General features: G+C 43.0%; 1 non-coding gene across 1 annotated transcript; it reads right to left on the bottom strand.

The window, feature by feature from the left end:
• Nucleotides 1-659: 659 nt before the first annotated feature.
• Nucleotides 660-741, bottom strand: MIR2285M-4 (microRNA mir-2285m-4). The gene has a single exon (NR_107781.1). It is a non-coding gene; the product is annotated as a microRNA mir-2285m-4 (primary transcript).
• Between the last annotated feature and the right edge of the window lie 21,277 nt (nt 742-22,018).

Here is a 22,018-nt window from a genome sequence, read left to right as displayed (position 1 = left end):
TCCATCCTTGGGTTGGGGAGATCCCCTGGAGGAGAGCGGGGCAACCCACTCCAGTATTCTTGCCTGGAGAATCCCATGGACAGAGGATCCAGGCAGGCTATGGTCCATGGGATCGACTATGGACTGACTGTAGCAACTTGGCATGCACCCACACCTCTCACTATTACACTTAGTAACCTGCTTACAGAACTTTTTCTTCCCATTCCCACGACTCTGAGTACTGTGGATTTGGGGTTGCTACCAGCCATTTTGGGTCTCCCTGCCACTGAGCCAAGAAAGGGATTACTGCCTGGGATGACTGATATTGATTATGAAGAGAAACTGATTTGCTGCTACACAGTGGAGGCAGGGAGAGCAATATCTGAAACCTAGAGGATGTTGAAGCTGAAAGTCCAGTCCTTTGGCCACCTGATGTGAAGAACTGACTCATTGGAAAAGACCCTGATGCTGGGAAAGATTGAAGGCAGGAGAAGAAGGGGTCAACAGAAGATGAGATGGTTGGATGGCATCACCAACTCAATGGACATGAGTTTGAGTAGGCTCCGGGAGTTGGTGATGGATAGGAAGCCTGGCATGCTGCAGTCCATGGGATAGCAAAGAGTCAGACATGACTGAGCTACTGAACTGAACTGAGAGGATGTTCTGGGATTCCCCTGAGTATTGGGTTGGCCAAAAAGTTCATTTGCGTTTTTGACACTACCATGCAAGAAAACCTGAACGAAATTTTTGGCCATCTCAATTCTTCATGTCAAATCATAAAACTTAATGGAAAACTATAACAATCAAGGACCACTAAGAATTCAGAGACTTTGGGAATGAAGACTTATGTCACCTCATCAGTTTCACCCTAGCCAGTTGAAAGCAAAGGATATGCAGAATGAGGAGTAGAAGAAGAAATGATAAATGTCAACTACAGCCTCATTGCCTGTTATAGAAACAAAGACTGTGTCAACTGTGATTATTTTCTTCCTTGACTGCTTTATGGGATGTGTGTTTGTGTTTCTTCTCTTTCCCCCTTTCCTATTATTATTTTATATAAGTTTCGTTGGGAGTTAACTTTCCAATTTTGTATTTAGGTAGCAGAATATTCAGGTGTGACTGTGACCAGATTTAGGAGTTATTAACATTGCCCAGAGAGGGATACATGCCTGTTAGTACTTTGCATCTTCTCATTTGGGGGAGAAACTGGGAATGTCTTTATTTGCGTGAAGGATTGTGGCATCAAGTTAAATGGAAACCGAGAGTTGTTTCCTTGTTGTGTGAAAGTCAAAACACATATATAATGGTGACTATGAATGCTGAAAAGCCTGTGAGGTGGACTTGCCCCTTCTGAATCTATTGCCTCTCAGCTCGAAAGTGAAAGTCACTCAGTCGTGTCCAACTGTTTGTGACCCCATGGACTATACAGTCCGTGGAATTTTCCAGGCTAGAATACTGGAGTGGGTAGCCTTTCTCTTCTCCAGGGGATCTTCTGGACCCAGGAATTGAACCGGGGTCTCCTGCATTGCAGGTGGATTCTTTACCAACTGAGCTACCAGGAAGCCCAGATGCCCTTCTATATTCTGAGTTGTGATGCTGTAGCTGCCAGTCGAAACCTCTTTTCGGCTTGGCCAGCTGGTGCCATGTTAGATTGCCAGTAGGAGACGCTAGAGGAAAAATAGGAATCCAAGGGCGGAAGCTGTGTCTGCCTGTTTTCCATCTACTTCCTATTTGACTCCCTTGAGAATCACCTAGCAATTCACCCTGCAACAGCAACTGATTCCAGTTTGAAGTCTTTCCAACACTTGCAGAACCAGCCTGATCACACCCCACACGCACACCCCAGAGACACTAGCCAGCTTATGCCCCTCCTCACAAGTTGGGTTTCCAAACTCGTGGGGTGCCTCCTCCAAGCTGACCGACACCTGGATCAGTCTGACCTTACCCCTTCCATTAGAGGTCTGAGTTTCATCTTTATGGACCCCCCTCCTCAAAGTCACTAAATTTTAATAAATCCAACACTGTCCCTTTGCTTCCCCAATCCTAGGAGTGATAAATGCATTCTAAAGTTGCTAGCAGCAAATCTTAGAGTTATCTTTTTACCCTTTCAGTTACCCAATTAATGCCTTTGTACCTAGTCAACAATTCTTTCCATTAAATTCTCTCTGCTCAAATAACCAGTTTGGTTTTTTTTTTATTTCCTAAGTAGATCCTGAATGTCATATGATTCACTCAATATATTCAATGGCTATAGGACTATTCATGTTTTCTACATCCTCTTGAGTCAATATTGTAAGTTATATTTTTCTAGGTACTTGTCCATTATAAAATTTCAAATATATTAGTATAAGTTTATAATATCCCACTATTATTTTATGTATATCTGCAATGTATGAAGTTATGTCCTTATTTCATTCTGGATGTTATTATATTATTCATACCTTACTGCTTTCTCTTGATCAATCTTAGCAGAAGGTTACCAAGTTCATTAGTATTTTTAAAATATACTCTCTTTGCTGATCTGCTCTACTATATATTTTCTCTTTCATCAGTTTCTATCCTTTATTATTTTTCTTCTTTCCCTGTTTTGGGGATTTGTTTTGCTACATTAAAAAAAAAATACTTCTTGATATGGATGTGTAAATGATAAATTTTTAGTCTTTCTTATTTTCTATTGTGGGCTTCCCGGGTCCCCTTCATGGATCACAGCCTTGTTGTAGTGAAGGGGCTTGTGGGGGGCTCAGTGGTAAAAGAATCCTCTTGCTAAATAAAGCAGGAGACACAGGGAAGATACCCTAGAGTAGGAAATGGCAACCCACTCCAGTGTTCTTGCCTGGAGAATCCCACAGACAGAGGAACCTGGTGGGCTATGGCCATAAGGTTGTAAACAGTTGGACACAACTGAGCACACACACACACCTATTTTCTATTGTATGAAATCAAGGCTTTAAATTACCTTCTAAATACTATTTTAATTGAATGCCACAATTTTTAATATGTAAAATTTTCATATTATCTTTCAGTTTAACATTATACTTCATCTTTGACTAAAGGATTATATAAATCCTTTATATGAGGATTTATAAGATGTGAGCATCTTAACTTCCAGCTACATTAATAATCTATTATCTTTTTATTGATTTATAACTGGTCCACTATAATCATAGGAAGTGATCTGTATAATTTTAATCTTTGATGTTTGTTGAGCCCTGCTTTATAGCATAACATATGGTTAATTTTCACTAATGTTCCAAACCAATGAAAAATAGACACATTGGGCTTTATCTAAATTTAAAACTTTTGTATTTCAAAGGACACTATCAAGAAAGTGAAAAGACAACCCACAGAACAGGAGAAAATATTTGCAAATCATATATCTGAAGCTATTATCTCTCAGCTCTGAAACTGCCGTTCTGTACTCTGCTTTGTCCAGTATCAAAAATATGTAGAGTTCTTACAATTCAACAACAGAAAGACAAACAAGATGATTTTTTAAATAACCAAAGGAGTTGAAAAGACATTTTCCCAAATGGTCAATAAGCACTTGAAAAGATGCACGACATCATTAGTCACCATTGCTATTGTTTAGTCGCTAAGTCATGTCTGACTATTTTGTGACCCCCCTGGACTGTAGTCTGCCAGGTTCCTCTGTTCATGGGATTTCCCAAGCAAGAATATTGGTGTGGGTTGCCATTTCCTTCTCCAAGGGATCATCCCGACCCAGGGATTGAATCCACGTCTCCTGCATTCGTAGGCGGATTCTTTTCCTGGATCCACAAAATCAAATCACAATAAGATATTATTTCACACCCACTGAGATGTCTATAATCCAAGACAGACAATAGCAAGTGTCAGGGAGCATACAGAGAAATTGAAATTCTTGTATATTTTTGGTGGGTATGTAAAATGGTTCAGGGATTGTGGAAGATGGCTTTGCAGTTAGTTCCTCAAAAACTTAAATATAGAATTACCACATGACCCAGCAATTCTACTCCAAGGCATATACCCCAAAGAATTGAAAATAGGTATTCAAACAAATACATGTTTGACAAATGTAGTCAAACAAATATGAACTCATGTTTATAGTAGCACTATTCACAATAGCCAAAAGATGGAAATAACTCAAATATCCATAGATAAACAAATTGTAGTAAATGCATACAATGGAATATTATTAATATTCTGTCATAAAATGGAATAAAATATCGATACATGCTACAACATGGATGAATCTAAAAACATTATCCTAAGAGAAACAAGCCAAACATAAAAAGTCACATGTTGTGTGATTACATTTATGTAAAATATTCAGAATGGGTAAATCCATGAAAGCAGAAAGCAGATTGATGGTTGCCAGGGGTTGGGGAGAGAGAATGGAGGTAAATGGAGAATGGATACGGGGTCTCCTTTTGAGGTGATGAAAATTTTTTGGAACTAGATAGGGGTAGAGGCTGGGCTTCCCAGGTCCCACTCAAGGTAAAGAATCCTCCTGCCCATGCAGGAGACATAAGAGACTTGGGTATGATCTTGAGGGTTGAGATGATCCCCTGGAGGAGGGCATAGCAACTCACTCCAGTATTCTCACCTAGAGAATCCCATGGACAGAGGAGACTGGTGGGCTATAGTCCATAAGGTCATAGAGTCTGACACGGCTGAAGCAACTTAGCATGCAGACAGAGGTGGGGATTGAACAACACTTAGTGAATGTACTCAATGCAACTGAATTGTTCATTTTCAATGATTAACTTAAAATAACTCAATTAAAAAAAGGACAGAAGACCTGAATAGACACTTTTTCAAGATACCTTTTTACTCATACACTGCTGCATTGTCAATTATATCTCAATAAACTGGAAGAAAAAAAGATGCAAGTGAGAAAAAATAAATAGATGATGACTTTTATGTATGCAAATTTCACAGCAATAAAAAAGGCAAGGATTAGTCAGGTTTGATATCAAAACAAAATCCAAGTTGGAAAGTAAACAAATGAAAAATATATACTGGGAAAATACCCAAAGAAAGCAGGTGTATGTATTTTAACATTCAGAGAGGAAAAGAGACTTCAGGGCAAAATAGCTAATGACAAAGTGAGTCACTTTATCTTTGATGCAAGTGACACCATTTTCATCAGGAAGACAGAAAAATTCTAACCTTCATTTCCAACATAGCTTCAAAGTACATAAACAAAAAAAATCACAAATAGAAATTGACAAATCACTGTCAGAGTGAATCATTTTTACACAGTTTTCTCCATCAATCATGAATTAATTCACTCAACAAATACTTTTTTGAGTTACTCCTATGTGCCAGGCACAATTCTTAGCAACTCCTAATACAGAAGAGAGTGATCAAGTCCTCTGTAAATAACAGCAGTTTTGGTCCTTGTATTCCAATTTTATGATTTTTATTCATTTTTTCTGGCTCTACTGTATTTTAATGCCAAATAAAAATGGTGGAAGCAGGTATCTTTGCCTTGTTCCTGATCTTAACATTTTATCATTTACTAACATGTTAATTGCCAATCTGATCACATGGACCACAGCCTTGTGTAACTCAGTGAAACTAAGCTATGCCATGTGGGGCCACCCAAGACGGACGGGTCATGGTGGAGAGAGGTCTGACAGAATGTGGTCCACTGGAGAAGGAAATGGCAAACCACTTCAGTATTCTTGCCTTGAGAACACCATGAACAGTATGAAAAGGCAAAATGATAGGATACTGAAAGGGGAACTCCCCGGGTCGGTAGGTGCCCAATATGCTACTGGAGATCAGTGGAGAAATAACTCCAGAAAGAATAAAGGGATGGAGCCAAAGCAAAAACAATACCCAGTTGTTGATGTGACTGGTGAAAGAAGCAAGATCTGATGCTATAAAGAGCAATATTGCATAGGAACCTGGAATGTCAGGTCCATGAATCAAGGCAAATTGGAAGTAGTCAAACAGGAGATGGCAAGAGTGAACGTCAACATTCTAGGAATCAGCGAACTAAAATGGACTGGAATGGGTGAATTTAACTCAGATGACCATTATATCTACTATGTGGGCAAGAATCCCTTAGAAGAAATAGAATAGCCATCATGGTCAACAAAAGAGTCCTAAATGCAGTACTTGGATGCAATCTCAAAAACAACAGAATGATCTCTGTTCGTTTCCAAGGCAAACCATTCAATATCACAGTAATCCAAGCCTATGCCCCAACCAGTAACACTGAAGAAGCTGAAGTTGAATGGTTCTACGAAGACCTACAAGACCTTTTAGAACTAACACCCAAAAAAGATGTTCTTTTCACTATAGAGGACTGGAATGCAAAAGTAGGAAGTCAAGAAACACCTGGGGTAACAGGCAAATTTGGCCTTGGAATACGGAATGAAGCAGGGCAAAGGCTAATAGAATTTTGTCAAGAGAACACACTGGTCATAGCAAACACCCTCTTCCAACAACACAAGAGCAAACTCTACACATGGACATCACCAGATGGTCAACACCAAAATCAGATTGATTATATTCTTTGCAGCCAAAGATGGAGAAGCTCTATGCAGTCAGCAAAAACAAGACCAGGAGCTGACTGTGGCTCAGATCATGAACTCCTTATTGACAAATTCAGACTTAAATTGAAGAAAGTGGGGAAAACCACTAGACCATTCAGGTATGACCTAAATCAAATCCCTTATGATTATACAGTGGAAGTGAGAAATAGATTTAAGGGTCTAGATCTGATAGACAGAGTGCCTGATGAACTATGGATGGAGGTTCGTGACATTGTACAGGAGACAGGGATCAAGACCATCCTCATGGACAAGAAATGCAAAAAAGCAAAATGGCTGTCTGGGGAGGCCTTACAAATAGCTGTGAAAAGAAGAGAAGAGAAAAGCAAAGGAGAAAAGGAAAGATATAAGCATCTGAATGCAGAGTTCCAAAGAATAGCAAGGAGAGATAAGAAAGCCTTCCTCAGAGATCAATGCAAAGAAATAGAGGAAAACAACAGAATGGGAAAGACTAGAGATCTCTTCAAGAAAATTAGAGATACCAAGGGAACATTTCATGCAAAGATGGGCTCGATAAAGGACAGAAATGGTATGGACCTAACAGAAGCAGAAGGTATTAAGAAGAGGTGGCAAGAATACACAGAAGAACTGTACAAAAAAGATCTTCATGACCCAGATAATCACGATGGTGTGACCACTGACCTAGAGCCAGACATCCTGGAATGTGAAGTCAAGTGGGCCTTAGGAAGCATCACTATGAACAAAGCTAGTGGAGGTGATGGAATTCCAGTTGAGCTATTCCAAATCCTGAAAGATGATGCTGTGAAAGTGCTGCACTCAATATGCCAGCAAATTTGGAAAACTCAGCAGTGGCCACAGGACTGGAAAAGGTCAGTTTTCATTCCAGTCCCAAAGAAAGGCCATGCCAATGAATGCTCAAACTATCACACAATTGCACTCATCTCACACTCTAGTAAAGTAATGCTCAAAATTCTCCAAGCCAGGCTTCAGCAATACATGAACTGTGAACTTCCTGATGTTCAAGCTGGTTTTAGAAAAGACAGAAGAACCAGAGATCAAATTGCCAACATCTGCTGGATCATGGAAAAAGCAAGAGAGTTCCAGAAAAACATCTATTTCTGCTTTATTGACTATGCCAAAGTCTTTGACTGTGTGGATCACAATAAACTGTGCAAAATTCTGAAAGAGATGGGTATACCAGACCACCTGACCTGCCTCTTGAGGAACCTGTATGCAGGTCAGGAAGCAACAGTTAGAACTGGACATGGAACAACAGACGGTTCCAAATAGGAGAAGGAGTACGTCAAGGTTGTATATTGTCACCCTGCTTATTTAACTTCTATGCAGAGTACATCGTGAGAAATGCTGGACTGGAAGAAACACAAGCTGGAATCAAGATTTCCGGGAGAAATATCAATAGCCTCAGATATGCAGATGATACCACCCTTATGGCAGAAAGTGAAGAGGAACTAAAAATCCTCTTGATGAAAGTGAAAGAGGAGAGTGAAAAGATTGGCTTTAAGCTCAACATTCAGAAAACGAAGATCATGGCGTCTGGTCCCATCACTTCATGGGAAATAGATGGGGAAACAGTGGAAATAGTGTCAGACTTCATTTTTCTGGGCTCCAAAATCACTGCAGATGGTGACTGCAGCCATGAAATTAAAAGACGCTTACTCCTTGGAAGGAAAGTTATGACCAACCTAGATAGCATATTCAAAAGCAGAGATATTACTTTGCCAACAAAAGTCTTTCTAGTCAAGCCTATGGTTTTTCCAGTGATCACATACGGATGTGAGAGTTGGACTGTAAAGAAAGCTGAGCGCTGAAGAATTGATGCTTTTGAACTGTGGTGTTGGAGAAGACTCTTGAGAGTCCCTTGGACTGCAAGGAGATCCAACCAGTCCATCATAAAGGAGATCAGTCCTGGGTGTTCATTGGAAGGACTGATGCTAAAGCTGAAATTCCAATACTTTGGCCACCTGATGCGAGGAGTTGACTCATTGGAAAAGACTCTGATGCTAGGAGGGATTGGGGTCAGGAGGAGAAGGGGACGACAGAGGATGAGATGGCTGGATGGCATCACCGACTCGATGGACATGAGTTTGAGTGAACTCCGGGAGTCGGTGATGGACAGAGAGGCCTGGTGTGCTGTGATTCATGGGGTCGCAAAGAGTCGGACACGACTGAGCGACTGAACTGAACTGAACATGTTTAATTACATTTTTTAAAAAAATCTTTGAAATAAGAGAATTTCTTTCTAGTCCTAGTTTGCTTGGAATTTTTAAAAAATCATAAATGGAAGTTGAATTTTATCAGACATCTTTCCTGCGTTTGTGGAGATGCTCATGTGGTTTTTCTCCTTTTATCTATTAATGGGATGAATTATACTGCTTGATTTTCCAAAGCATTCCTGGCACAAACCCAGCTTGGTCATGATGCATTATCTTTTGTATGTATTGTTGGATTTGATTTGCTAATATTTTAAGAAAAAGATTGGCCTGTATTTCCTTTTCTCCAGCCATCTTTGGTTTGGATACCAAGATTCAGCCAACTTCTTAAGAAATGAGTTAGGGAGTATTGGGGATCTTTTTCTGTTCTCTGGAAGAGTTTGTGTTAGATTGAAATTTTTAAGTCTTTAAATATTTGGTGAAGTTCCTGAATTTTTAAGTTCAGTTCTGACACTCTTTTTTAAAGACGTATTTATTCATTCATGTGATTTGATTCTTTGGTTGTAGTGGGTCTCTGTTGCTGCACAGACTTTCTCTGGTTGTGCAGAGCGGGGCCTACACTTCGTTGCGGTGTGCAGGCTTCTCACGGCATTGGCTTCTCCTGTTGCAGATCACAGGCTCTGGGCGTCAGGACTTCAGAAGCTGGGGCACATGGGCTTTGTTGCTCCACAGCGTGTAGGATCTTCTCAGACCAAAGATCAAACAGGTGTCCCTTGCATTGCAAGGAGGAGTCTTAACCACTGGACCATAAAGGAAGCTGTCTGATACTCTTTGATATAAAGATGTTTGGTCACCAATTCAATTTTTAAAATGGTTACAACATTGTTCACATTTGAAATTTCTCTGGAGCCAAAGTGTATTACTGGTAAAAAGTTTTGCACACTCAAAATTTTCAACATTTCATTTGATTTAAATTTTCCAAATTATTGGCCAAAAAAATGCTCTTGATAGTCTCTCGATATATTTAAATGCTTTCTCTGTCTGGGGCCATGTTTCCTTTCAATTCCTCTTGATGGTTTTCGGGTGCCACCTCTCCGTTTCCTATTTAGACTGGCCAGAGGCTTGCCTGTTTTCTTACTCTTTTCAAAGAACCAGAATTTGGTGTCATTAGTCACATGTACCTTATGGATGTTTTCTGTTTCATTATGTCTATTCTTATCTTTTACATTTCCTTCTTCGTAATTCCTTTGAGTTGATTCAGCTGTTCTCTTGCTAACTTTTGTGTTGAATGTTTGGCTTATTGATTTTCAGCCTTTTTATCTCACAGAGGCCTCCCACATGTTCTAATGTGTGGAATTTTCCTTATCATTCACTTCTAAGCATATTCAAAATTTTATTATTCCCTTTTTTTATCCATGAATTATTTAAAGAGTGGTTTTTTTATTTCTATATTTTTTGTTACTAACTTCATCCTGAATTATGTGGTGGTCAGAAAGTGTTATTTGTTCAATCCAACTTTTTGTCATTAACCAAACATTCCTTTTTGATGAGCTAAATGGTCAATTCGCATAAATGTTCCAGGTGTGCTTGAGAAGAATGTTACGTCAGCAGTTACTTGGTGAAATGTTCTAGAAATTGCCATGAAGTGACATTTGTAATTCCATAATTCTCATCTTCTCTATCCTCATCAGTTTTGGGGGATGGAAGGCTGCTTGTTCCATGCAAGTGAGGTGTGTCAGACACAGAGGGAGGGGGGCCAGTGAGAAGGGAAGACAAAAAGCCCAGCTGAATCCACATCACGACAAGGAGCCAATCCGACAAACCCAGAAGGAAGAACATTCTACAGGACAATAGCTTAGTCCCCTCGATTCATGTTAGGAAAATAAGAACTGTTCTTAATTTATAAAGATTTATGGATGTAAGCAGATTGGGCCCTGGGTCCTAATTTAGAAAACCAGCTATAAAGGATATTTGGGGGATAATTGATCTGGGCCTCTCTAAAGCTTGAGGCCCCCCCTTGCCCAGGACCAAGGGCATCCAAGTGTCCTGCCTTTCCAGATGGCCAGTGTATTGATCATGCCAGAGGAAGGTTGACATCATCATCAACCTATTCCAATGATGATACAAGCTCCAGTTGCCATGATAACAAAATATGGTCCCTAGCACTGGGAGAGTGTCTGGAATATGATAGGAGCTTGAAAATACTGTTTTGAATGATTTACCAGTGGACTTTAGAAATGGTCTGTTCTTGCTGGGTAGGTTCTCTCTTAGGTCTCTTGATTGGGGCGATGGTTTCACAGGTTTATCCAAACTCACTGACTGTATACTTTAAATATGTAAGTTTATTATAGATTAATAATATCTCAATAAAGCTGCTTTCATTTTTTAAAATATCTATTTTGGCTGCACTGGGTCCTAGTTGTGGCATATAAGATCTAGTTTCCTGACCAGGGATCAAACCCAGGTCCCCTGCATTGGGAATGCCAAGTCTTACCCTCTGGATCAACAAGGAAGCCCCAATAAAGCTGTTTTTAAAAAGAATAAATGAGTATTGTTTTAAACCACTGAGTTTGGGGATGCTTTATTTGATTGCAAAGGCTTACTGATACATCTCCATTGTTTTATGTTTTGCTAAAACATTTCCCATCTCATCAGAATGAGAAGCAAGGGCCATTTCCCAAAACGTAAAGTTCAGTTTATCAAGGCTAACAGAATAGATACGTCTGAATAGCAGACATCAAACCCATGGGGTGCGAGTGTGCCTAAGTGTGGCGTCGTGATGGGATTTTAGGCTCTGAATCCCGAATTACCTTTTAACTGCCCGTGTGCGTGCTCAGTTGTGTCCGACTCTTTGTGACCCCATGGACTGTAGCCCACCAGGCTCCTCTGTCCGTGGAATTTTCCAGGCAAGAATACTGGAGTGGGTTGCCATTTCCTACTCCAGGGGATCTTCCCAAGCCAGGGATCAAACCCCACATCTTTTACATCTTCTGCCTTGACAGGCAAATTCTTTGCCACTGAGCCACCTGGGAAGCCCAACTGCCTGTATAACCCTGGACAAATGACCTAATCTCTCTGTGTCTCATTTTCTTTACCTGTAAAATGGGGAAGTTAACAGCACCTACTTCAAGAGTTGTTTGAATGGAATGAATTAATAGTGAAAAGCACGTGGAACTATTCCTGGAGCAGAGTTGGGCTTCCATAAACGTTAGCTACTAATCTCACCAAACTCGAAGGACTTTAGGCATTTTTATACATTTTAAGAGGCAGAATCATACAAAATCCAATCAGTGATGTAGAAACTCAGGTCAGAATTACAAATTTCTATGAACAGAGGGAAGAATTAGGTAATGGGATGATTCAAGCTCAAGGAAATGGACCAAGAGCTCTGAGATCACCCCACAAGGGAGATCTCGAGACATAAATACGTTTATAGATGCTTAAATGGCCTGGGAGGATCACAGGCGAGAATCTTGGCTAAACGTCTCAGATCTTTATGTGACTTTGAATGGTTGAGTAGGTATCCTCAGAAATTGCTTAAGTACTTTTTACCCTCAGGAAGAAAGTACATGACTTAAGTACAGAAATGTAAAAAGAACAAAAACTGAAATGTTAATATTTTCATTTGAAGGCAGTTTTGCTATTTTATATCCTTACACTGTTAAAGAGAACTTGGCTTATTAGAATGGATTGCCTTGTGATTCCAATTTAAAATATGTCTGGTAATTGATCTGCACTTGAGATTTTTACTCTTTCATACACAGGACTAGATGGTTCATCAAACTTCAAAGTTGCCATAGTTTTAAGCTAAATGTGTTAAGTTTATAATAATTGCTTAATTACTTGAGAAGATTTATCAGCCTATTCTACTTAGGAAGTTAAGCAAACATGTATGCTGGATAATGCAATATGAAATGTTTAAAGGAGTTAAGTTTGTAAACGAGACCAAAATTAACAAAGCCTTCTTAAAAGTGAGAGCTAAACTTTGCTAGATCTCTAATTAAAATAATAAATTATTAATATGGAAGCCAAAATTAAGAGATTAAGGGTGAATTAGGGTTTTTCCTTTTGTGTATAACTTTAACTAATTGAATATTTATTTTTAAAAAGCTAAACAAACCCCTAAATAATCTTTTTGGCACACAAAAACTCCTTTTAAGGGCACCCAAAAACTAATATTAATGTGTATATGTGTGTATGGGTTTGAGTTGTTTGAGACAGTCTCATCACCTCTTGGAGTGTCCCTGGTGGCTCAGTGATAAAGAAGCCACCTGCCAATGCAGAAGACACATGTTCAGTCCTTGGGTCAGGAAGATCCCCTGGAGGAGGAAAGGGCAACCCATTCCAGTATTCTTGCCTGGAAAATCCTATGCAGAGAGGAGCCTGGTGGGTTACAGACCATGAGATCGCAAAGAGTTGGACATGACTGAGCACGCATGCACGCATGCATCACCTCTTACTTCTCTATCTTTGTGGGGCCAACAATAGGACCCATCCCAGCAGGCCCCTCAGCTGACCAACCGGCCCCCTTCAATTCACACAGAAACTGCGCACAGGTCCCGACTTTGCCTGCTGCAAACACCCATCACCTGTTATGGGTCCCCTAGGACCCAGAGCACAAAAGTGTTCCCAGCCCCCATGAGACTAAGGTTGTGGTTCATAGTGTCCCCCAGAGCGATGTCCCACCTCTGAGAGATGGTGGCATGCAGACCTAACCCAGGTGCCCCAGGCCTCCGGCTCCCTCCAGGGCTCAGAACAGGAAGAGCAGGTACAAATTCTCTTTGGCAAAGTCCTCATGGGCCACCCCCTCCAGGTGAAGGCCCGTGCCTGGCAGCAGGATTGCCCGGGTAGAAGAGCTGACCTCACAGATTGGGGTACGCACACAACGCTAGAATGCTCTCAGCCCTGGAGGACGCTGAAGAACTTGGCTGGTGACCAAGTTCAGGGCCAGCCTCCCCTAGCCGGGGATCTCCACCAGCACTGCTTCTAAACGACATAATCAGGCCAACACGTTCTTTTGTCCTCTGGCTGTGGTTTACCCGCTCACCTGAGAAATCATGCCCCTGGGAAATCCCTCCCAGCGATGGGTGGGAGGCCCAGGTGTGTCCTCAAGTGCTGGAAATCCCCTTTCCCTCCCACCTTATCTGAGCCGCAGAGCGGGGTACAGTAGCTTTCTCCGCCAGGCATGCAAGTTAGAGGCAGAGCTCAATGAATCCATCAGAGGAATTCTTTCTAATTTAACCCCAAGAAGTTTCTTTTAAAACAGGTCCCAGAACTGCTGTGTCACAGTAAGGTTTGGTCTTTTCTTTTAAAGATTGGTGTGTGTGGGGGGACAATTTTTAAAGTCTTAATTGAATCTGTTACAATATTGCATTTCTTTTAAGTTTTGGTTTTTTTGGCCATGAGACATGTGGGATCTTAGTCCCCCAACCAGGGATCGAACCCACATCCCCTGCGTGGGAAGGCAAAGTCTTAACCACTGGACTGCCAGAGAAGTCCCTGATTTTAGTTTTCATTAGCACCCACCCTGGAGACCCCAGGGCTTCCCTGGTGGCTCAGACCAAAGAATCTGCCTGCAATGCAGGGCTTGATCCCTGGGTTGGGGAGATCCCCTGGAGAAGGAAATGGCAACACATTCCAGTATTCTTGCCTGAAGAATCCCATGGACAGAGGGGCCCAGTGAGCTACAGTCCATGGGGTCACAAAGAGTCGGACATGACTGAGCAACTAACACTTCCTTTTACTTTCGAGACCCCCGGGGAAGGAAGGAGGAGGAGAGGTAAAGGTGATGGAACACAGTGAGAAGTTCTCCTTCTCCGACCAGGTTAGTCGGCTCTAGGGTGACACTGGTCCCCACTGTGAGCAGGAATGGAGATGAAGCCAGGATGGTGGGGAGTGCAGGCGGCCAGCAGCAGCCAGCCTCTTCTGGGTCTCTCACTGGCCCACTGCGGTGGGGTGGGGTGGCTGGGTGTGGGAAGGGCAAGCAACTTGGCAGAACTCTCAGGGTGAAACCAACACAAAGAAGCACTCGCCTCTTGCCTCTCTTTCTCCCAGGTGCATCCTCCCAGCACCACCTGTCAGGTTGCCCTCACCCTTCCTTGCAGTGAAAAAGAACTTGGAGAAATTAACATCCCCTCCCAAACAACTGAAAAGTATTTGAAAAGAGAAAAAAAAGTTTCCCAGCAAAACAGGAAGAGCAGGAAGAGGGCAAGTTTGCACAGAGAGGAAAGGGAACTGCTGGGAACTTTGCATTTCTTCCCATCTGTTTTGCATTCACTAGAAGAAGGAAGGTTCACCAGGGCCAGGGGGCCCACAGGAGTGGGAATCGTCCAAGGATTCTGTCATGGCTCAGGAGTCAGCTTCACCCTATCGTAGCCTGGACCACCTCTCCCCTGTTCAGTCCTGCTGATCCTGCTGGGGACCACCAGCAATCAACAAGCCAGACAGTTGTTGAAGAGAGAAACAAATCCTTTTACTTTGGGATGTCTTTGCAGAGAAGCTTAACTAACCAGCAGACCAAGGGAATAGCCTTCTCACCCTTGCTCATCTCTCTATTAGAGGGTGCCCAAGCTTGGAGAGTCTTAACACAGCTCTCCCTTTTTAACCACAGCCTACTGCCTCCCTGGGCTTCCCTGGTGGCTCAGATGGTAAAGAATCTGCCTGCAATACAGGAGACCCGGGTTTGATCCCTAGGTCGGGAAGATGACCTGGAGAAGGCAATAGCACCCCACTCCAATATTCGTGCCTGGAGAATCCCATGGACAGAGGAGCCTAACAGGCTACAGTCCATGGGATTGCAGAGTTGGACATGACTGAGCGACTCACACAAGCTCTGCCTTCCTGGACTTACATCTAGGAGGCTGGACTGGGGTTGATTGGAGAAGCAGTCACTGCTCAGTGCTCAGAACCTCTCCAACCACCTGAGGCCTTGCCGCTACATCAGCCTCGATCTCACTGTGCCATGACCCATCTCCTCTCGCCATGAGCTCTCTCCTGGAGTTTCGTTACAGATATGAAAACAATGCCCAAGCTCTCCTTTGTGGCCTGTAAGACTCTGCACATGGGGCCTCTGCCTTCCTGGAAGACCTCAGTCTCCACTTCAGGCTCACAGATTTCCTTCGGTCCCTCAGATACACCAAGCATGTCCCTGCCTTGGGGCCTTTGCACCTGCTGTTCCTTCTGCTTGAAAAACTCTTCTCCCAGGTCTATGCAGCTGCCTCCTTTTCCTTGTGCAGGGCTCATCTCAGATCCAGCCCCTCAAAAGGCCTGCCCTAACCGCCCTAGCTGAGCACCCCACCCAGCTCCCCTGTTCTCCCTACCACACGATCTTAGTCTTACATTGTTGTTTTTGTTATTCAGTGACTCAATCATGTCTGACTTTGCAACCCCATGGACTGCAGCACACCAGGCTTCTCTGTCCTTCACTATCTCCTGGAGCTTGCTCAAACTCATGTCCATCAAGTCAGTGATGCCATCCAACCATCTCATCCTCTGTCATCTTCTTCTCCTCCTGCCTTCAATATTTCCCAGCATCAGGGTCTTTTCAAATGAGTTGGCTCTTTGCATCAGGTGGCCAAAGTATTGGAGCTGCAGCTTCAGCATCAGTCCTTCCGATGAATATTTAGGGTTGATTTCCTGTAGGATTGACTGATTTGATATCCTTGCTGTCCAATGGACTCTCAAAAATCTTCTCCAGCACCAGTTTGAAAGCATCAATTCTTTGATGCTCAACCTTCTTTATGGTCCAGCTCTCACATCTGTACATGAGTACTGGAAAAACTACAGCTTTGACTATACAGACCTTTGTCAGCAAAGTGATCTCTGCTTTTTAATATGCTGTCTAGATTTGTCATAGCTTTTCTCCCAAGGAGCAAGCATCTTTTAATTTCATGGCTGCAGTCACCATCTGCAGTGATTTTGGAGCCCAAGAAAATAAAGTGTGTCACTATTTCCATTGTTTCCCCATCTATTTGCCATGAAGTGGTGGGACTGGATGCCATGATCTTAGTTTTTTGAATGTTGAATTTTAAAACAACTTTTTCACTCTCCTCTTTCACCTTCATCAAGAGGCTCTTTAATTCCTCTTCTGCTTTTGGCCATTAAGATGGTGTCATCTGCATATCTGAGGTTATTAATGTTTCTCCCGGCAGTCTGGATTCCAGCTTGGGCTTCAGTCAGCCTGGCGCTTCACAGGCCTGAAAATCATGCCCTTGTCTTGTGTGTTCCACCTCTGCAGCTGCCTTCATAACAATCTTCCGGAGGGCAGGGATCTATCTGTCTTTTCTCTGTCGCACCTCCAGCACCTAGAATAGTGCTGGGTACATGGGTGGCACTCAGTAATGTGAGTTGGTTGGCTGCCCAGTGTCAGGGAAGGGAGGGGGGTGTGCAGTTTGGCCCTCGGGGAGGTCATGCTTTATAGGAAGTGATAGCAAGTAACCAAACAGAACTCTTCTGTGCTCTGAGAACTCTGCAGGCACTCACATGGGGCCAAGGACGTCTAGCCAGTTCTACCTGGGGGAACAGAGACAGTTTCATACAGGAGGATAAATCAGGATTGTGTTTTGAAAGATATGTAGGTGCTTCCCAGATGAACTGAAGACACGAAAGTGTGAAAAAGCAGGGACCATTCAGAAGACAGCAGGTGGTTTGATGAGATCAAAGGAGGGGGTTGTGCAGGGTGGGGGCAGGGAAGTGAAAACCCTCGGGAGGGGCCCCTTTGCCATGAGAAAGAGTTCTTGCTGACTTCTAGAGACAGCGATGAGCCACTGAGAGGGGGTTCTCCCTGTTGATATTTTAGCTTCTTCCAGTGTTGAAAAGTCTTAAAAGGAGGAATGACTGGGTCAGAGCTGCTTTTCCAAAAGATCCTTCTGCCAAAATTGGCGTTCCCCGTATCCCTTGCCCAATTATGACTCTATTCAGGCATATTTCCAAAAGTCTCTACTGCTCTCCTTCTAAAAATAGTTAGCCTTTCTCTGGGGGCACATAATTTCACAGCACAATATTTCAGAAGGCAATGTACGTGTTTCCATTCTTTGAGACTCATATTGACACCTGACTGCAGATCTTCAGCTTCTTTGTCCGTACTTTTGTTAAGTCAACTTACATCACATGATGGATCTCACTTGGTACCGGGAAGAGATGCGGGACATCTGATGAATGTAGAACTTAACGTGTTGTTCATCTCAGCTTCAGCATCTCCCTTGTTTGGATAGAGACCCAGTATTCTCAACAGTGAAATAGAATAATGGTATCCACCTCATAGGATTATTTTGAGGAGTAAATTAGTTAATATCATATGTACAGCACTTGGAAGAGTCCTTGAAACATGACAAATGCTATACAAAGTGTTTGGTGTCCACTGACCAATACAATTTTAGTTTCTAGAACTGAGTTTCAGTGGAAGAAAGGGTTGTAAGTATACACATTGTGTGTGTGTGTGTGTATCTTTCTCTAGTTATGAGCCAGACTGGAGCATCAGTCAGTCAGTTCAGTTCAGTTGCTCAGTTGTGTCCGACTCTTTGCGACCCCATGAATTGCAGCACGCCAGGCCTCCCTGTCCATCACCAACTCTCAGGGTTCACCCAGACTCACGTCCATCGAGTCGGTGATGCCATCCAGCCATCTCATCCTCTGTCTCCCCTTTTCCTCCTGCCCCCAATCCCTCCCAGCATCAGAGTCTTTTCCAATGAGTCAACTCTTCGCATGAGATGGCCAAAGTACTGGAGTTTAGGCTTTAGCATTATTCCTTCCAAAGAAATCCCAGGGCTGATCTCCTTTAGAATGGACTGGTTGGATCTTCTTGCAGTCCAAGGGACTCTCAAGAGTCTTCTCCAACAACACAGTTCAAAAGCATCCATTCTTTGGTGCTCAGCTTTCTTCACAGTCCAACTCTCACACCCATACATGACCACTGGAAAAACCATAGCCTTGACTAGACGGACCTTTGTTGGCAAAGTAATGTCTCTGCTTTTGAATATGCTATCTAGGTTGGTCATAACTTTCCTTCCAAGGAGTAAGCGACTTTTAATTTCATGGCTGCAGTCACCATCTGCAGTGATTTTGGAGCCCAAAAAAATACCCCATGAACAGTATGAAAAGGCAAAATGATAGGATACTGAAAGAGGAATTCCCCAGGTCGGTAGGTGCCCAAATTGCTACTGGAGATCAGTGGAGAAATAACTCCAGAAACAATGAAGGGATGGAGCCACAACAAAAGCAATACCCAGTTGTGGATGTGACTGGTGATAGAAGCAAGGTCTGATGCTGTAAAGAGCAATATTGCATAGGAACCTGGAATGTTAGGTCCATGAATCAAGGCAAATTGGAAGTAGTCAAACAGGAGATGGCAAGAGTAAACGTCGACATTCTGGGAATCAGCGAACTAAAATGGACTGGGATGGGTGAATTTAACTCAGATGACCATTATAACTACTACTATGGGCAGGAATCCCTTAGAAGAAATGGAGTGGCCATCATGGTCAACAAAAGAGTCTGAAATGCAGTACCTGGATGCAATCTCAAAAATGACAGAATGATCTCTGTTCATTTCCAAGGCAAACCATTCAATATCATAGTAATCCAAGTCTATGCCCCAACTAGTAACGCAGAAGAAGCTGAAGTTGAACGGTTCTATGAAGACCTACAAGACCTTTTAGAAATAACACCCAAAAAAAGAAGTCCTTTTCATTATAGGGGACTGGAATGCAAAAGTAGGAAGTCAAGAAACACCTGGGGTAACAGGCAAATTTGGCCTTGGAATGTGGAATGAAGCAGGGCAAAGGCTAATAGAGTTTTGCCAAGAGAACACACTGGTCATAGCAAACACCCTCTTCCAACAACACAAGAGAAGACTCTACACCAGAGTCTTGGACATCACTGGATGGTCAACACCGAAATCAGACTGGAGCATATACATATACAAATCTCCAGTGTCACACACATATTGTGTGCCCCACAGAGTTCCAGGTGCCATATTTGTGTTATCTCATTATCCTTATAATAAAACTACAGGATGTGCTTACTTATCAGCGTGTGTTCTCAGTCGCTCAGTGGTGTCCAACTCTTTGTGACCCCATGGACTGTAGCCCACCAGGCTCCTCTGTCCATGGGATTTTCTAGGCAAGAATACTGGAGTGGGTTGCTGTTTCTTCCTCCAGAGGATCTTTCTGACCCAGGGATCAAACCCATGTCTCCTGTGTCTCCTGCATTGTAGGTGGCTTCTTTGCCACTGAGCCACCTGGGAAGCCCTACAAGATAGGCATGAAGAAAACTGAAGCTCAGAGAAGTTGAAAACTAAAAGTTGGCACAAATCACATCTGTTTACACCTTCATCCCTCCATGCACCTCAGTTCCTGGAGGGTAGAAATCCCACCTCTTCCATCTTTGAGTTCCCTGAGTCCAACATGGCGAGGGAAGGGGACACCCAGAGAGTGTTTGCTGGGTGTGAATTCATACATATGTTATAGGGTCAAACTTACTCTCAAAAATCCCTTCAATGGCCCACTCATGTGTCCAAAAAATATTTATTGAACACCTTATATGAAGAGTACATCATGAGACACACTGGGCTAGAGGAAGCACAAGCTGGAATCAAGATTGCCAGGAGAAATATCAATAACCTCAGATATGCAGATGACACCACCCTTATGGCAGAAAGTGAAGAAGAACTAAAGAGCCTCTTGATGAAAGTGAAAGAAGAGAGTGAAAAAGTTGGCGTAAAGCTCAACATTCAGAAAACTAAGATCATGGCATCCAGTCCCATCACTTGATGGCAAATAGATGGGGAAACAGTGGAAACAGTGTCAGACTTTATTTTTCTGGGCTCCAAAATCACTGCAGATGGTGATTGCAGCCATGAAATTAAAAGACGCTTACTCCTTGGAAGGAAAGTTACGACCAACCTAGACGGCATATTAAAAAGCAGAGACATCACTTTGTCAACAAAGGTCTGTCTAGTCAAGGCTATGGTTTTTTCAGTGGTCATGTATGGGTGTGAGAGTTGGACTGTGAAGAAAGCTGAGCGCCGAAGAATTGATGCTTTTGAGCTGTGGTGTTGGAGAAGACTCTTGAGAGTCCCTTGGACTGCAAGGAGATCCAACCAGTCCATCCTAAAGGAGATCAGTCCTGGGTGTTCATTGGAAGGACTGATGTTGAAGCTGAAACTCCTATACTTCAGCCACCTGATGTGAAGAGCTGACTCATTTGAAAAGACCCTGATGCTGGGAAAGATTGAGGGCAGGAGGAGAAGGGGACGACAGAGGATGAGATGGTTGGATGGCATCACTGACTCACTGACATGGGTTTGAGTGGACTCCGGGAGTTGATGATGGACAGGGAGGCCTGGCGTGATGCGGTTCATGGGGTCACAAAGAGTGGGACACGACTGAGCAACTCAACTGAACTGAACTGAGGTGTCAGACTGTGGAAGAGGTGGGAGGGACTTTCTCTCACAGAAGCTCCTCTCCACTGACCTGAGATGCCTTTCTCATTCTTCACTAGCAGGCAACGCCTCTGCATCTTTCAGGTCCCACGTTAAATGTCCCCACCTCTGAGACTTCCCAGCCTCCCTTCCTCTAGGCAATGGGATGCTCCCTTATCTAGCAGGATGTTTCATTTTATAGGTCAGCCTGCCTGGGCTATGGGACACCCAAATAGCTGGTACACATTATCATTCACTTGTCTGCATTAGATTCAGTATGCCACGTAAAGAAGTCTACTCTTACCGATGTAGAAGGGCACCATGGTATTCACTGTTGTTGTTCAGTAACTCAGTCATGTCTGACTCTGTGCAACCCCATGCATGAACTGCAGCACGCCAGGCTCCCCTGTCCTTCACTATCTCCCAGAGTTTGCTCAAACTCATGCCCATTGAGTCCATGATGCCATCCAATCATCTCATCCTCTGTCATTCCCTTCTCCTCCTGCCCTCAATCTTTCCCAGCATCGGGGTCTTTTCCAATGAGTCAGCTCTTTGCATCAGGTGGCCAAAAGTATTGGAGCTTCAGTTCCAGCCTTTCAATAAATATTCAGGGTTGATTACCTTTAGGATTGACTGGTTTGATCTCCTTGCAGTCCAAGGGACTCTCAAGAGTCTTATCCAACACCACAGTTCAAAAGCATCAATTCTTCAGCGCTCAGCCTTCTTTATGGTCCAACTCTCACATCCGTACGTGACCACTGGAAGAACCACAGCTTTGATTCTATGAACCTCTGTTGGCAAAGTGATAACAGTACCCATGGAGGACCCAAATAAAACCAAAAGGTGGAGGAATGGCAAATTCCCTTTCTTTTTGAGCTGGGACATCGATCTTCTCCTGCCCTCAGACATTAGAGTTCCTAATTCTCAGACCCTCAGACTTGGGG

This window comes from Bos taurus, chromosome 5 (genome assembly GCF_002263795.3).
Source record: "Bos taurus isolate L1 Dominette 01449 registration number 42190680 breed Hereford chromosome 5, ARS-UCD2.0, whole genome shotgun sequence".
Lineage (NCBI taxonomy): Eukaryota > Metazoa > Chordata > Mammalia > Artiodactyla > Bovidae > Bos > Bos taurus.
This window is presented reverse-complemented; position numbering and strand designations above follow the sequence as displayed.